The sequence below is a fragment of the Stegodyphus dumicola genome, chromosome 2 (assembly GCF_044657685.1).
Source record: "Stegodyphus dumicola isolate Sdum_Otavi_A_Nest chromosome 2, ASM4465768v1".
Lineage (NCBI taxonomy): Eukaryota > Metazoa > Arthropoda > Arachnida > Araneae > Eresidae > Stegodyphus > Stegodyphus dumicola.
This window is the reverse complement of record NC_140769.1, coordinates 98,626,720-98,645,507: the sequence shown is the minus strand read 5'-3', so window position 1 is coordinate 98,645,507 and position 18,788 is coordinate 98,626,720. Positions and strand designations below refer to the sequence as shown.

At 32.9% G+C, this 18,788-nt stretch overlaps 1 protein-coding gene and 1 long non-coding RNA gene across 2 annotated transcripts in view; one reads left to right on the top strand and one right to left on the bottom strand.

Moving 5' to 3' along the window:
* LOC118187313 (uncharacterized) overlaps positions 1-17,788 on the top strand; it is a 160,598-nt gene extending 142,810 nt beyond the window's left edge. The window contains exon 3 of the long non-coding RNA XR_015039510.1: positions 17,331-17,788. This is a non-coding gene — a long non-coding RNA (uncharacterized LOC118187313). The remainder of the gene's footprint in view (positions 1-17,330) is intronic.
* The window catches only part of LOC118202425 (putative G protein-coupled receptor AH9.1), a 191,517-nt gene that overhangs the window by 106,697 nt on the left and 66,032 nt on the right, over positions 1-18,788 (bottom strand). The window lies entirely within an intron of this gene.

Sequence of the window (18,788 nt, the reverse complement as noted above, 5' to 3'; positions counted from 1 at the left end):
CTACGCTCAAAGTTTATTCAATGCAGTGTACACTGTGTTGATTTTATCCGATGCTGATAATAAGCAGCATCGATTCTAAAGTTTCAAAAATGTCAGTTCTATAAATTTAAGTCTGAAGAGAAGATATCAAAGTAATACTGATTTTACTTACAAGAACATCTTCTTTCGGATTGTTAACACTTTACAAAGAAAAGTTGAACCATTCTGTCAGAATTTAGTATTTACCGCTTGCAAAATGTAAAGAAAATCGATTGTTATTTTAGCGGGACAGCGAAGAGTTCTTAAGAGACCAGACTGTAAAAAAATCGCGACAGTTCATTGAAAAACTCTTCAATGTTATTCATGGAGGTGATACAATTCTAAAAAGGAAAGAAAAGGTAAATGGACTGGAAAGCCAAATTCTCGGGACATGTAAAAATATTTGAGTATATTACAGGAAGTTTTTGAGCTTTGGGGAGATAAACCTTAGGGATTGGTACGCTTTACCCTCCACGAAATGTACTTTATAAAATATGAAACGTGTGTTACATTTGAATAGATATCAGGTCTATGTACTTCAAAGTTCGAAGCATCTTTTAGAGAAGTTTCGACAAAAGTCTGAAATCTATTCCCCTATCATAAATATGAATGTGCGATGGTAACGCAGTGAAAAGGGCATTCAGTTTAAAATGTTTGATTCGTCAAAATATCAAGAAAATTATAATACGTATGTCTTTCAAAGGTGGAAATATCTTTAGAAGAATTTTCAGTCTGATTTGATAGTCTCGTTTTGCCAAACTATTGCAAATCTCTATAGAATAAATTTAGTTTTAATAAATTTAGCTGGGTGGTATTATAATTTTTGTAAGTAAATCATATAATCATGCAAATTATAAGCAAATATATTTTACTTCAGATGTATTTAAGACGGCAGCTCTTGCAAAAACATGTTTATTATATTTCAGAAAAAAACTATTTTCCTCTTTAAGCCTTGTTGGCCGTTGAATGGTATAAGGAATCTTAATCTAAATGACCATTTTCATAAAAAATTTCAACTATTTTTGCATTAAGAGTTTATGCAAATGCATATCTTGCACAAAAAAGGGACAGTTCTTTCTTTACCTCCAGTTCTATTGGGCCAACTGGCGAAATTTAACTGGAGTTTTTAATCTTTCGAAAGGGCAACTTATGATATATATATATGCTACTGCTCTAACATAGGTATTAGACAAAAAATTCGACTTTTTCTGAAATGACATACCAGCTTTTTCCATATTTCAATTCTAGCACTCACTTTGTGAGAAAATGCCAAGTATTATAAAAATCGCACGAATAGTTTTTAAAAAATTAGTTCTCAAAATTTTAGCTTTTCAGTGTTAATTGAATTTAGAATATATTTATCAATATATCTTTTTTATTAAACTTACTTTGTTCCTTCTTTCACAGTTGGAAATTTTGGTTCGGTACAAATAAAATTCGCAGATATTTTCTGATGCCTTTATTTTTAAAATTTACATTTTTCAGCAATTTTTATAAATTTTTCATAAAACGTTTTGTGTAATAACCTGTAAAATGTATGCCATTACCATAAAGTAGATGCATTTTTGGCATATTTGCAAAAAACTAGAGTTTTTTATTCGACATTTCCGAAGATATAAGTGAATTCATATATTGGAGCTATCTGAAATTTGGCATTTATTATAAGCAATAATAACGACAAATGTGGTTTACGAACTTTTCTAAATATTTAGTTCTCGAAAACTCGCCTTCGGGGTCTAAAGATAGCACGATTGGCGCATATTCGAGAAGTTCGAATTGCTCATTTTTCTTCTCTCCTGTTTCAAAATAACCTAACGAATCTACAAAATAAAACGCCTAGTAAGGGATATGAACTCCCTTAACTGCAGTGGTTCCGTTTGTCGATACTCAACATTAGATTAGATAATACTTCGTGGGATAAAAGTTTCCATTCTTCAAGCGGCATTTTGTTCAGTTGTCTGGTGTTCGCCGAAGGGTAACATAATACCGGCAGGCATCTCCCTAAAGAATCTCACACATGTTCAAAGGGATTCAGATCAGAGGAGCACTCTAGCCAATACATTCTGTGGATAACTTCACTTTTCAGGAGCTCTTCAATAGCTTTATTTCTGTGCAGTCGTGCATTGTCACCCACAAAATCAAAGTCGATATCAATGGCGCCTCAGGAAAGATGCGCGTTGGAGACTTCTGCAACTGAACTTCTGTAGAAAATGTTGAGATTTGTCAGCCCGTTCATCGTAATGCTTTTCCATACAAGCATGCCAGAACCACCCCAGCGATCTCTCTCCCTGATGTTAGTGGGAGGAAAGCGTGTCTCCACTTTTCTCTGGCACCTTTTTCTTTCGTTCACTCAACTAAGGCCGTCTGAAACGACTCTAATCGGCAAAGAGGATGTTAGTATAAGTAAAGAGGATAATAATCTAAGTAAAGAGGATGTTGATCCATTTATCAAGTGCCCAGTCTTTGTATTCTCTTCACCACCGAAAACGGGTTTGCCGATGTGTTGCTGTCAATATGCAACTTTCAGGATGGCGGGCGAATAGGCTACATTTATGAAATCTGTTCGTAGTACAGCAAGCGACATCTGTCGAGATCCGAGTGGCGCAGCTGCTTAGGAAGGCTGTCGAATTTCGATCTCTTTTCGCCTGCAGAGCGACATATCGGCCATCAGTCCCCGTTGGCTCCTTTGGCCAGTCACCATCACCTTTCTTACAGGTGCATTTTTCACACCATCTGTCCCATCATTCTTCTTGTAGTTGTACCTGGGATCTGGAATATTTTCCAAGCTCGTGAAACAACTTTAATCAGTTCCAAAATCTCGGGCGATACACTTCCAAAGTCTTGGTCTAAAGTCTTCCATACGTTTCTTCTCAAGCTTGCTTATCATCTAAGCCTGAGTAAAAGGCATCCTGATGTTTTCTTCTAGCCATACTGCCCGTAAAATCGCACATTTACTTGCAGAAGAATGCCTGGAAATGCCCTTTCCTTTCTTCGTTTTCAAGTTGCCTTGCACTGCACACGCTAACTCTTCACATATTGCCTTCCCTGAGCGTGCTCTCTGATATAATGATTCTGGTATTTGCATATGCATCCTCTTTCTACAGAGTTGGTTTTTTCTCATGCAGATCGCAAAAATCACTTGTTAACAATTTCATGAATGTGTTGTAGAATAATTTAGAATTCTTTCGATGTCAAGAAACTGAATAAACCGCAGTATTATTTTTGGGATTCGAACTCCGGACCTCTGGAATACACGTCAAGCGTGCTTCCAGTGACACCACGAAGGTACACGGAAAGCAAAAAGAAAATAATTTTTAGTATGTTGAAAAATAAATTTGTTGCTTAATTTTTGCACACTAGTGTATAACTTCTAATGCTGTTGTTCTAATGCATTGGACATACCTTTTTGTAATTCTCATAATGTTGAGAATTATAACACATTCTTTTAAAGATATATCAGTTCAAATTGCCTTTGCTGTCTAGTCTGTCATTCAAGTCCTAGGTTGTAGTATGGTGGATATTTTGTTTATCTTCCCTGGGATGACGCTGAAATCCCCATGCCGTGTCACCCCTGGGTGAAAAATCATCTTGGCGGTACTAAGCGCAGAGAAGATGCTAAGTAGAATTACTTAACTCCAGAAGCGTATTTCAAACGAAAACTTAAATTGTTACTGAACCAGCTATGGAGAATATGACAACATAAACCTTTTGCGTAATTATAATAAAACTGCATAAATTTTCATTCATATCAATTAACTATATTACTAAAATAAATTAATATTCAAAATAATTAAACAATGTGTTAATTGCTCTTATATCATTCCGTTAACTAATATTTTCGTAAATAATTGATGTTTCTTAAATTGATCTTATTTTTTGCTCACTGGCAGGTGAGAGGTGAAAGCAGGGTCCTGACATCGGGGCGGCTTTCGTGTATCGTCCGGATCCTGCAACTGTTCAGAAAAATAACATTGCCTAACAGGGGCTGATGTTGGATGGCCGAAAAGTGATGAAGGGCGAGATGGTGTAGGAAATAAAGTAACGATCTTATGCTACGAGCAGCTGCAACATTTGCCAAGGCGAGGAGACGATACACCAGATATTTTGAAACAACTCAGTAAAACAGGTTAATAACATCAGCTGAAAAAATGGGTACTACATTTAATTGAAATAATTTTCCAAAGTTTTATGGTCTTTGGCATTTTTTGTCAGCGTTTTGTTAATAATGGTAACATTCGCTTTATTACTTCAAAATAAAATAACATCACTACATCAAACGAATAATTATTTGAAAATAAAGAGAAAGGATGCAAAGAATGGCATTTTTTGTATTAGTTCATACGTAGCGTATTCGGAATACATTAACGATAAAGGCAAAAAATGCGTTTTCGATAAAGGATACTAGAAAACTACAATGAATATTTTACGAAAAATTATTCAATGCTTTGAATTAAGTAAATATTTTATACATACATGTAAATTCATTTAAAAAATGGAATAAAGTTTCCAGTTATAATCGGTTATCGAAAGATGTATCTTCGACCGATATATTCTACACATTTAATTTGAAGACGAAAATAAATCTGCTGCCCTTTTTTTCGGCCTAATATAAAAAAACCGAATTTATTATTTATTTCCCAAAACTGACATCTTTGCATTAGCTCTTTGATTCAATATTCATTTAATTTCGCTAAGAGCACTTTTATTAATAAATTAAAGAAACATATGATTCCTTCCAATGTATTTTGAAATATGGATTATTTTTTTTTTCAGATCTCAAAAAACAGTGAACGAGGTTTTTATTTTATTTTATTTTGTTTGTTTAAATGCTTTTTAAAAGAATGCTTAATGATAAAAATTTATGAAAAGTGCAAACATGTTAAATATTTATGCTGATTTAATTTTGTAAATCGAATAGGAAAATTGCAGTTTAAAAAATCTTTGACATAATGCTTTGAAGCTATTTACATATTCTCTGTAACTTTATTTTGCTTTATACAATATATATATATATATATATGATTTTAAAAACGTTTTATCGTTTTTATGAGTACTTTCTTTCTTGCTTCATCCCCTTTTTTTTCTTCTGTTACTTAAATGACTATTAAATTACAATATTTTTATGTGTACTGTTAAGTTAGATATAAGTATTTCTAATTACTGTTACGTATACCATTTTACTTAATCCACCTAAAGTGGTAAAATAATACACCTCAAAATTTACTGATTTTGATTAAAAGTAACAAGCTTCATCCATAGAGTTTCGTTATTCTTAGACAAAAAACATCATGCGCACAGCTTACACAGATAAAATTGATAAAAACATCATGCACACAGCTTACACAGATAAAATTGATACACAAAATGTGCACAATACTTACACGATAAAATTGTCACCTAGGCATTAGTAATGCCATCAGGTCCCTTATCAATCCCTTATTAGTTTGCTCGAAGACAAATCGTCTCGCGGAGAAGCATACTTACCTTATTTTTTTTTTTTATCTCAAAACTAAAAATGGAATAAAAATGTTTGCTGGTTTCCATCTTCTTTGGAGATATGTTAATTATTTTATTTAAATTAATTTGCATTATAATTCATTACTATATTTGCAGATATATATCATATTCATTCATATTTCATATTATATTCATTACTATATTACGTTCAACAGTTTGCTTCACAAAAGAAATGTTCATTTCCTACATTTTTATGACACTCATTATACGTCTTTTTTATTTTTGTATATTTTTACTTCCTTGTACCAAGTAAAGGAAATATTGTAATCGCGAAAAATTTCGGTCATCATATTTCGAAGAAAATATCCATTCTGACGGCCCTAGAATCGATTTTAAGGAATATTTGGGTGACATCTGAAGGCACATGCAGAATAAAGGGCTCTTTTGCAAAATGGATTTCAAAATAGATTTAAAATACATCCAGAAGGAATTTGTTTCATGACGTCTCTGCATACTTACATACTCTTTTATCTCTCATAACTCAAAAGCTCTGCATACTTACATACTGTTTTATCTCTCATAACTGAAAAGCGATTAGCCGTAGAACGTTAATACTTTGTATATGGAAGAGCTATAACATCTTCTTGCGTACTTCCCTTTCCTGTTGCAATCATCCGCACAAAATGTATATTGTGTGTATATCTATCTATCTATCTATCTGTTTGTCTACCTTACCCCTGTTTGGTGAACTCTGGTTTTTATTCTTATACGTATGTTGGTAAACTATCCATTTTTTTAAAAAAGAGATTTGGTTATGTTTTCCTTATGTTTCGATTAAGGGGACTTATACACCTTAAAACCCATAACATCTTCCAATATGTGACTGTTGCAAGAATTGGGATAACTTATTTATTTTATAAGCAATTACTTACATCTTTTTACAGCTGACTACATAATACAGCTGCTTTCTGAAATCGTATTCAGAAGTTTTGTGTTGCCACAAATATTTTTTATAATTTAATCCGCTTTATGACAAAATGTTTCGTCATGTTTTCACCTTGCGCGCACATTTTCATACAGTCTGTTGCATAATTTAATTCCATATTTAATATATAGCTTTTATAACATTTGGAAACTACTGTGAACCAAAAATTCTAAGAATTTCATGTTAAACTTTTATTTTATTTGGAGTTGAATTTAAAAAAAGTATTTTATTAAAAAAATGTGTAATGTTTTCGTGCATAAATTTTTTAATATTTAAATATTCATCAGATTTTTGGTTCTGTTAGAAAATAGTGCCCATATAAAGAATTCCATCAAATTTCAAGTTTATACTATTAGTCATTTTTATAACATCATGCGCGCAAGGCGGAAACATGACGAAGTATTTTGTCACAAAGCGGATTAAATTACAAAAATATTTGTGGCAACACAAACTTTCTGGTTACTATTTTCCAAAGCAGCTATATTACGTAGTTAGCTGTAAAAAGTTGGAAGTAATTCCTTTTAAAATAAATAAAATATCCCAATTCTTGCAACAGTCACATATTCGAAGATCATGAGGGGTTTAAGGTGTATGAGTCCCCTTAAGATTTTTATGTATCTAGTTAATCTGTATGGAATAGTTATAGAATTATCAACAATTCAAAAGTATAAGTGGTGCTAGGCCTAACGTGGAGGTTATTCGTTTATTATAGTTTGAGGTAGTTATTTGAAACTCTTTATGCACCAATTTCAGTGTCTTTCTGCCGAGTTGAATCGAAAGTTAACTTTCAGTTTTGTGCACCGAAAACTTTGTATTTCTGACCGTTGTCTGAATTGCTTGTCTTGGCAGAGAAATTCTTACTTTGATTTTAAAAATTGTTTTTCTCAACTGTTTTTAATTATATTTGTTGTTTTAGGATATTTTTTTCATTTTACAATTTGTAATAAAGATGTTATGAGTTTTTATGTATTTTTGGCTTGGCGCGTATTGAGAACTGAATTGATTATATGAGATACATATTTATAACGAAATTCAGGGAAATTGGTTTAAATGAAATGCAGCAAAATATATGTATATGTTAATAGGCTGTACAAGGAAGCCATGTGGTGTTCACATCGGGTATTTTCAGTTTGTTCAAGAATTGAATTATTTTAATAGTATTAATTGATAACAGATAAGGTCTTAAAATATCTCTCTTACTGTAATAGATTTTGTTTTCCCTTCGAATATTTTATTTCTTTTTGCTAGTTAACAAAGCTGTAGCGATTACGTACAGCTGTACGTTTTCGTAATGAACTGAATGACTCGTGCGTACGTTTTCGTAATGAACTGAATGACCACAGAACCGATGATAGCTCGATAAAATGTGTTTTACCGAAAGAAATTTTTGACAGCTCTGGAACCTTCTACAAAAAATACTCGTATATCTCTCCTCAGTGTCACAGAGCCCAATCAGTAATTACACTTCAAACTACTAAGAACGTTAAACACAAGACAATGCAAAAAGCATCTAAAGAGCGAAGCTCTAACGGAGATATCTCGCTACTCCAGAGTCGACTCTGAACTGAAAAACTGAAAGCCGATGTTCTCTTCCGGCTATATTGTTTCCTCTAAGCCACTGAAAATTCTCTAGTACCTTCCATTTATCGAAATAACTGGAAGGCATATACTGTTAAAGTTACATATAAGGATCGGGTACGGTTACATTTACATTTAGGAATCAATATCAGTTATTTATTTACAGTATCAATTACAGTACCAGTTATACAGGGAAACTGGACCTAAATGTCTTCAAATGGTAGTCAAATTTGGAGACTTTTGGTGATTTCTCGCCAAATTTCGCGAAACAAATTAGTTGTCAAAACCGTGGTCAGCTTGGCGATATCTCCCACATTAGCGAGATAGCCGCTTACTCAATGTTAAATAGGCTTGCCCCTGTAATCTTAATTTGCCGGCAGAGCTTCGTCTCTTCAGACCTTTTCCTGCTCCATTACACAAAAGATACTACAATTTCACTAAAATTATTTCCAAATATACGAAATTCTTAATACTTAGTTGTAACGGAGTATTTAAATAGGCCTAACAGCAACTAAATGGGTAAGATCAATAATCTAAATCTTTTCTGGATTCCACTCTCTAAATTGATATTATTTGACACATTGCATTATTTGAAAATAATTATAGTTTTTAATGCTACGTTTATACAACTAGCAGTTTTCTAAAAATGTTTGAAATGCATAAAAGGAATATATATTCAAAGAAAACATATTCAATTTCTAGAATGAACAAACTTCTCTTTGCGCTAGATAAGAATATATAATTATTTTGATCTTTATCTATCTTGTTTATTTACTCAAAGAAAATTATTTCATTTACTTGGCATCAGAAAATGAAACATTCGTTAAAGATTTCCATGAATATATTTAATCCAACCATTGTCTTCTGTTATTTTCATCTTTTGTAGACTTCCATTAAAAGTCTCATTTGTCAACTTACCTGTGACAAAGGGAATAATAAATATTCTTGAAATTATTTGCAATTGTTCCAAACTCTACGCTATTCTTGCTAACAGTTTAGTAAATGACAGTTACAAGTGCAATAAAATTGCTTCCAAGCTTTTGTGTTTGAGTATTGATTTGGTTTAGGACGAAATAATTGCAGAGATAAGCAAATTTCCAAAAGAGGGGGAAGCTGATACTGTATTTTCAGTGACTGAACAAAGACATTTGGTTCTAAAACTATGCTTTAAAATAAGTTCCAAATTCTGTTTTATTTTGAGTTGGTAAGGTTTATCCTAAGTTGTTAACAGTTATCGTTTTAGTTAAAGCTACTTTCCTATCGCTCCTAATTTCAGGTTAGACATTTCCTGCTAGAGTGTGTTTATAGAATCGCGGTTAAATGCAAATAAAGGAAGAGCACTACGCAGTAGCTGTAACGTTTCATTTCAGAATCCGACTTAGGTTCATTTCCGTGTTGCCTTGAAGATGTCAGAGTTTTCGTGGAGAAAATGTTTGGGTCAGACCTGAGGCTATCCGAGAGTGATGAGGAAAATTATGTTTCTTGGGATGAATCGGTGAAAGATGATTTTGCTGAGGTTGCAATCACGAATTAACAGATAGCTTCAAAAAGGAAAATGAGGAACTAGCATTTGGCAATAAAGATGAAGAAGAAACAACGCTCGAAAAACAAGCCCAGAGAAGATGAAAACATTAATTCGAAATATGAAGCTAAAAAGCAAAATGCTAAAAATGTTGAAAAATTGGATTTGAAATAACGGATCTAAAAACGAAAATGCTTAAAAAGTTTAAAAATTACGGAATATTTTTAGTCATGAAAAATTTATTATTTACCCCTGAAAAATTTCAACTCAATGGGAACGATAAAGTTCCATCTGTTCCTAAATCAAGCAAAACAAATACGGCATCTCACAATATTAAAAAACCATAGGACTGAGCCATAAAAGGGACTGCAGACATATTGGATCAGCTACGCAATAGTATGTCATGTATTAGAAAACTCGCTGAAGGCCTCTTTTTTTACGTTTTGCAGCATGATAAATATCAGTTTAATGAATGCACATGTTACATATGTGCATAATATAAAATTCAAAAAGGCATTATCAAAAAAAAAAAAAAAATGTTCGCACTAAAGCTAAGTGAAGATGTTCTTGCTCCATGGATGAAGAAGCGTTACAACGTACCGACTTCGCCTTGACCTACAAGAACAATTATAGGGGAAATGTTGAAATTTTGATTTGAACGCTGCACATCTTGAACAATCTGATATAGTGAAAAAAATGTATGCATTTTTCCAGTACAGTTTGAGTACAATGACTCCTAACTCTTGTCAAATATGTTCCAGAGTAATGCGCAGAGAACAACATGCTAGTATGTGTAAAGACTGCTTTGAGAATAAATATATGATACCTTCTTGCTAACCTAAAGTTACAGAGATCTGAAATCATCTGCAAGTAGTATTTTAATTTACTTTTAAAATAGGTTTTAAACACGATTACGCACAATTCGTCTCGGAGACGAATGGTTACCATTCCAAGAAGGTTTTAAAAGGGTAGCAATCTAGGGTTAAATATATGATACCAGAAATTATTCACAATTATACTTTTTTATCTCATATGAGTACAAGAAAGTAAATGTGGGGACCCTAATTTGTGCTTATTCACTGAAAACTCACTACCTAATTTTTGGACGGAAAACATTGCCTACCTTACCAATGTATATAGGTTGGCCGGAGGTAAATGAAGTACTGATGATTTCATTTTTACTTATTGTTTTCAATCTATAATTATTTTGAAAGATACTGTAAAGATTTCGTTTTCGATACATCATTAAATTTAAAGATTTTATTTTAGGCAAAATGTAAAACGTCATAATATGTAAGAAGATGAATTTTTAGTGAAAAATGCAAATACTTAAAATAATGCAACGACGATTGTATCTAAGCAAAACATTTAGTAGCCGAAGTTAACTTTTTAAATTTTAATTAATATTGAACTTATGTCAAAATATTTAATGTTAAATTAACAACTTAGCGGGTGAAAAGCAATAAAATAAAACAAAAACAAACAAAAAAAACTTTTATTGTGTGAATTCTCAATATTTTCGATGAGGAGAGTGAACTAAGTTAAAACATTTCAAAATTAAACTCTACTGTTTTATTTTCTTGTTTGGATATAGAAAATGTTTTACTACCTTTTGTTTCAATTTCATGCTGCTATCACGAAATGAAATTCATTTCTTTCTCTTGGAAAAGATGCTTCTTGCACAAATACAAAAAAAATGAAAGAAAGAAAATGACTTTTGTGAATTTCATCTCAGTATTTTTTCATTACCAGACAGATATTGAAACAGATATGAACCGCAGAATCTTTTAGTCTATGCCGGGTTTAATAAAATGGACACATATTTTTTTCAAGAGATTTTACGATATATTTATTCAGAAATAAGATGATATATATATATATGTATATATATATTGATTTACTCAGTACTCGATGGCCTGAAAAAATATTTATATTTTAAATTTGTAAAGTAAGAAAGTGATTAAATTAGTTTTGCCGTTTGAAGTTTTCTAAGACCGTAAGTATATTTACTTGAAATATTATTTTTTCTCTACACAGACTCGTGATATATAAAACAGTCTGCAAATTTCATATTCGTGATTCGAAAGAAAAGTGGTGGTTTACAGGATTGATTAAAAGAATGTATTGTTGCGTTTTTCTTCTGACACCAGTTGTTACGTTATTTTCTTCTTTCATGTTCGCGCGGGGTTCGTGTGGATTTGGAGTGAATAACGTCATCACTTGATGACGTATCGAAACACACTTTATTTACCAATATCAAGACGGTCCAATTGTCAAGACAGCCTCCAAAAAACTTTTACAGTCGTCGAAGATCCACTATAAACACGCTGGCACAAGCAGCGACACAGCCTTCACACTATCAGGCTATAACGGTCGAGACATCTTCACCGCAAAGGACCAGAGTAAAGCTCCTGAGACTGTTTGGTCGTTCTCGGAACTACACATACTCTCGAGACTCTCCACGCTTCGCGATGCACTCCACGACACACAAAGCACAGCTCCCGACTCTTTGGTTCAGTCGTTCCCGGAGTTTAACACACTCTCTCGACTATGCACTAATCGCGATACACTAACAGACTCTTTGATGCACTCGACGACCAACTCGGCGCTAGAATTCGAGACACTCGCTCAATGACTGACTATCAGCTCACTAGACAAGGCACACACTAACTGACTGCGGACTAGCAGGGTTTATATAGCTTTCGGCTTGTGTTCGAGAACATTCTGGGCTAAATCGGTAAAAATTCGTTCCAGAAGGTTTTCCATCCGTCCATGGTATATCGCCAATTTTGTCGCCAAATATCGCCAAATGGGCGATTTCTTGCCAAATGTGGCAACCCTGCCTTTTCTTGCCATTTTATGGCAATCCTAACCTTCTTTGCGGTGCGGGGAAGCTATCTCACCGCGCCTGTACATTTCGTAAGTGTAATGTTATCAAATCACCATTTACGCATTGATAGCCTCATAGAATTAAATCAGTAAAAATGCATCGAAAAAATACGTATTTTGCAAAAATCATTCTTTTTCTTTTTCATTTCCTGCAAAAATAAGATATCCTAGGAGTTTGATCTCCTTGTTTAGAAGAGTATTTAAAATGCATTACTTGCTTAATATTGGCCATTTTTTCGTTGTTTTCTACTTAAAATTACTCTGTTAAAGGGAGATGCAAATAATGAATGCATATGAAGCTGAAATTTATAGAAACGGGAAATAAGCTAGCACATTTAGCCACTGAAAAATTAAACTTAACTCTTCTGCAACTACATATGTACTTATTCTTAATTATTCCGAACTAGAAAATTATAAACCAATAAAAATGTATAGTTTCGCTTTTAATTATATTTAATAATAATAAGTAGTATGACATATAATAAGACGAATATGTAATAAGAAGTATATTAATGTATAACATATGCAATAATAAGTATATTAAATGTATTAATATATGTAATAATAAGTATAAGAATAAGCATATGCAATAAAATAAGGTTTAGTCTTAATTGCATTTTAAAATTATACATAAATGTAATTACGTTTAGATGCAAATAAAAAAAAAAGAAAATAAGGAAATTTTATTTTTAATTTCTAGGTTAACAATTGATCTAGAAAACATTTGATAGTATTTCATTTAATTTCTAGGGTAACAATTGAAAGTGGCCTTAATTTCTGATGCGGATCTATCATCGAATGTAAAATCCGTCTTTTTCCCAATTATACCACGAGGAATACGAAGTGCCTCTTAGAATTGATAGCATGTTAGAATTAAACATTTTTTTTTTCATTATTAATTATTTTGAAATAATAAACGTTTTCAGTCACTAAATTAAAGATGCTATTTTTGTTGATAAATCAATGTCCACTATTAAGAAATATTTTCTAGACCTGTTTTACAGTTTTATTTAATTATTTCATTTTATTAGAACCAAAGCCTTTTCTATGCCAGTGGATTCAAATTAAGGGTGTGTCTTAAAATCGACAGCGCTTTAGAATCATAGAAATGCGTATTAGAGCACTGAAGTGTGCAAATACTGTTGTAAACATAAAAAAAAAAAAAAAAAAAAAAAAAAAAAAAAAAAAAAAATTAAGAAAGTAATAATCACCATACTAATGAGTTATTTTCTGTAAATTCTTTATTAAAGAGGCGCTTAATTTCACTTGTCCGGCATCATTACAAGTTAAACAGGACTGATATTTTTATATGAGCAGAGAACCTGCTTGCGATTAAAACAAGAAATGAAATTTTTGAAAAATGTTTGTTACTTGACTCTAACGCGCTTTTTCGATGTGTGACTTAAATTAGTCCTTTTGTTGCACAGGTTTTAGCAGTAACTTAAAACTCTTTATTCCTGAAATAATTTCATTTTCTGTAACATAACATCATACGTCACCGGACCGACCAATGGCCAAGCTGCTTAAATTACTGAACTCCAGAGATTATGGCTTCAATTATGGTAATAAAGTCAGAAGGTTTCTTTTATATTAATATAAAGGCATAAACAGAGGTTAGTTTATAAAAGCTATAAGGTAAAACCAGGCTGAAAGAATGCAAATAATTAATTATGATAAAGCCATGAAGATCTCTGGGTATTCTGGGTATAATTCATGTGGAGTAATATTACTTGTCTTTCATATGCAGTTTTACGCCTGGACATCTGATAAATGATAGCAGTGTTAAGTGAGGATAAATTTTATTACATCATAAAACTATCTTATTTCGTTTGAGATTTAATATGATTAAAATTTATGTCTTCGATTTTATTTCATATCATATCAATGACCAACTTTTTTTGCATTTTATAGATTCATTTCCACACTCGGAGATTCACTTATAAAAGACTGCACATTGTATTTCATTTGTATATGTTTATGAATTTATAGCAAAATCTAAGAACTATATTTAACTGTGGAGTTTAGAAATAAGACATACATCTGAAATAAAAATACTTTAAAATGTAATAAAAATTAAGGAAAAAAAAAGGCTCGAATAGCGACAAGTGAATCCTTCTGAAACAAAATTAAATATTTCCGAAATTTGAATTTTACAGTGAACTTTTTCATTCTATCTTGGCAACGAAAGGAAAAATCAGCATTTTATTTATTTTTAAAATAATATTAAACAAGTATTTATTTATTTTTAAAATAAATAAGCAGTATTTTATTTATTTTTAAAATAAATAAAATACTGCTTTTTTTATCCATTTTTGCTTCGTTGCTTTTCCTAAAAAGTTCATTTTAATTATCCAAGCGAAAGATTTCCCTGCAGTCACATCATTTAGAAAGCAATGAAGATGAATACTTTGCATAAAGAGCAAAAAGTAATTTCCTAGAGTCATTAAAGTCTCCGAAAAATCTCGAATTTCACCCTGCTGTCCATTTCTTTTCCGGGCTTCAACCCAATTAATTTTGGGGGTAAAAGACGAGAACTGGAAATAACCGTATGCGTCCTGTTGAGATAAAAATTACATTTATTTTAACGAAACACGTTGGACTTCAATAAAAATATAACTGAAATATTTAACATTGCACCTTATTCTTTAAATCAAAATTTACATCTTAAAACGAATTAACTATCATTTCTGTTAGGTTTGGGTCTTTTAGATGCTCCTACCACAATTTGCATTTTATTATGCAGAAGGCTCTAGCAATTGTTAGTAGATTGCAGTAGTATATTATGTGCCATAAAATATTGATAACAGTTCCTCATGACTTACAGGCATATGGACATTGCACTCCCCCAGGTCGTGAAGAGTTAAACGTAAAATGACTGTGCTATTCCAGACGCCATGCAAATCAAACCGTGTTAGCTCGAGATGAATCCAGTTCGAAACTCAATTTAATTTTAAAACAAGAGTATTGGTTTCCATGTTTGTTTTTGGATCCTAAAATGGAATTCAAGAAGTAACGTTAAAATATCAGCAAAAATAGCATTACCATTCAAATGAAAAGAAAGGGAATTCTTATAAAGAATTAGAAAATGTATGCTGTTGCATTATTTTATGATTATTACAGCATATTCCGGAGTATAACGCGGATACGAAAACAACTTTGGATACAAGAAATGAGATCGAAATTTACGGCTATGACGGATATAAAAATAAAGAAGAGACGAACATACAAAAATTTGATTTCTAAGCGTATCTAGATGCTGTTACTAGCGATTCTGGCAATTTTATAGGACCCATTTTGCAACTCTGTCATCTAGGATAGGGCATTTCGTTACGCCTTTTCGCAAATCACATTCATTCTGTAGCTCATTAATTATTTTGATATCGTTTTTCTTCTACTCACGTATGTAACCGATGCCAAGCATCCCTGCTGCGACTCGATTTCCATTTCCTTTCGCAAACTGAACAACTTTGCATTTGAAATCAGCACTGTGGTTATTTCGTTTGGCAGGAGCCATACTTACTACTAAAAGGAATACTAGACAAATTGTATTTCAGCTCAATCAAATGCGATTTGCTGAAGCCTTCACGTCAAAATCACGGTTTCAAAGACTACAAAAAGAGAAAACAGCTGAGTCCTAATTTTGCGATTTCATTCGTGTCAGAAGGATACTTGCATACGAAATTATTTGCCACTTTCCTCGAAACCCTAGAATAACATCCTTGTGCACACCTCAATTGAATACAACCTACCCTCTTTGCAGAATTATTTATTCACTCAAGCATCTCCTCCATATACATACTGTTCCCCTTATCGCTTGTTAATTCAGTATACCATTGTTCGAAAACCTGAGAAAAATCTTCGAATGAACGACTTCGAAGGATAACAACCTCGCCCATGTATCTTTCAGGTTTTGTCGTAAAGCAAACAGCGCGCGTTATACAGTGAATATATCTAAAAATAAAAAAAATGTAGTTTGTAATTATAGTTTCGCGTAATAAGCCGGAATATACGGTATTAGCTTTTTTATATGATTCTGACAATAGGGCACTGGTGAGAGATAGAGATTATTCCTGCAGAGATTATACCTAACATATTCGTAGCGAATTGCGTGCCTGAAATTCACAGAATGTGCGAAAACGTAAGATGTAAATCCCGTAGCTTTAGAGAGGGGGATATATGAATCCTTATACACGAGTCCTTATACATGAATAAAGATAATGAGTCCTTTGTCTATCATAAACATAAGTAGTTATCACTATAGGGCTCTTTAGTTCAAGGACACTTTTCTTGCACTTTGGACATAATGTTAGACATAACCCATTTATCTTGAGAAAACAATCCGGGGAACAGTCATATGGACTTTATGTCAAAACTATAAGTAACGCTAAACTGCGTACTCTGGGATTCCTTCCACAATTCCCGAACTAGATACACTGAAGGAACTCCGAGAAGCAGTGACGTTGAAGCAGTGAGCTCTGCTGATTTAGCTTCCTCACAAAGTAGTTAGCCAGTTTTGAATTATGTTTTAGATTATAGAACCTATCCAGTTTCTACTCAGTTTTGAACTATCCAGTTTTGAATTCACTTTTATGTTATCCCCTTTTCAGTCCTGCGCAAATGTAAATAGAATGCTGATATCTAGCAATATATTATATATAAGTTTTTGAAAATATTTGTTTTATTTTTCATAATTTAGTTTTCATGTAGTTTTGTCTTGCGTAGTGTTTATATTTCTAACTCATTGTTACTATTTCTGTATTATTTTATCTTTCTGTTTTACGTTTTGCATGAAACTTTTATATTTCTTCAGTATACTCTAATTTTGCGTCTGTGGCCATTTCTTGTGTTTTTATGTGTTTATATCATGTTTCTTCGTTGCAGATCTTCTAATTTCAAGCCAGTTGTCATTTCAGTTGGAAAGATAGAACAGAAAATATGGCCAGAAACCCCTCAAGTATGCTTTTGTGAAAACTGTTGCAGCCCCATTTGTGAGATTTGGTAATTCCTTGCCAACTTGACGATATTTTAAAAACATTTCTGAAAAATTACTTTTCAAAACATTGGGGCCGATTTTTCTCCGAATTTCGATATATGCTTTCCATTGAAAAAATAAATAAGAGATTGCAGTTGCCATAAGTTAATTAGTTCAGTTTAGCATTTACGCTCTTGAGCGTCTTATTCAATGTTTACTGCTTCCAGCTTTGCTGTGCAAATAATTTTGATATGTGATATTCCTCACATGTTAAAGAGAACTCGTCTTGTCTCTGTTGTTTCTCTCCTTGTATTACTATTTGCCTTGCTCGTATAAGCTGATGTTTATCTAAATAAAGATTCAGATATCTCTGGCCTGTTTACTCAAAGTGATCTCCTTAAATCAACATGCGATAGAAATGCCTTTCGTCAATTATGTCAATAATGTAAACGTTAATCAAACAGTAAAAATAGAAAATTAATAATACTATGAAGTAAAAGGTGAATTTTTATCTTATGTTGGTACATAAAAATATTTCTGTTTCTCACATCTAGCGCAGAACTGCCTCACCAGTTGCCAGGTGATTAAAACCGTTTAGTGTTGGGAGTTTGACCTGTGTTTTATTCCAGACGAACGGGGAGCTGAATGGTCAGCTTTTGTTGTCCTCCCCCCCCCGTGTGACGTGAACAGAGCCAGTTACCCTTACAAAGCCCTCCACGAAAGCAGGCCTCTCCTCGACCTCCCTCCTGTGCTTTACCTTTATTCAGATAATTTAACCAAGAGCTAAGATTATCTTGTTGACTACAGAATTTACAACAGCATAGCATATTTATACAAACTACGTATTTTAAGAGCTTTAAACCGCGAGAAATGAAACCGGAATAATTATTACGAGCAAAAATATAACCGAAGTAATTTACCCGGCAACGCAAAAGGATGGCATTATAATGTATTCCCCCTTCCTTTCTGCATTCGTTCATGGTGTCACGGTAGCACATTCGGAACGTATTCGAGAGGTCTAGGTTCAAGTGCCTGCTAGTGCATTGCTCATTTTCATGTCTTCTATTTCAGAATAACATCAATGACTCTACAGTGGCGCCCGAACAAAAAGGTGGTGGACAATGATTCTTCACCACCAGGAGTTGGCGACTGTGTCCCCTAATCCCTAGTCTCCCTTTAAAAGGGGGAGTATATAAAGTATTTTTTCCATCATTTCTGCCTGCCTTTGTGGTGTAATGGTAGTACACTCGGTGCATATTGAGAGTTCCAAATTCGAGCCCCGGCGAGGGCATTTCTCATTTTTCATATCGGTTTGCTTCAAAATAACGTAATGACTCTACAGCATTTGTTATTTCCAGCATGATAAC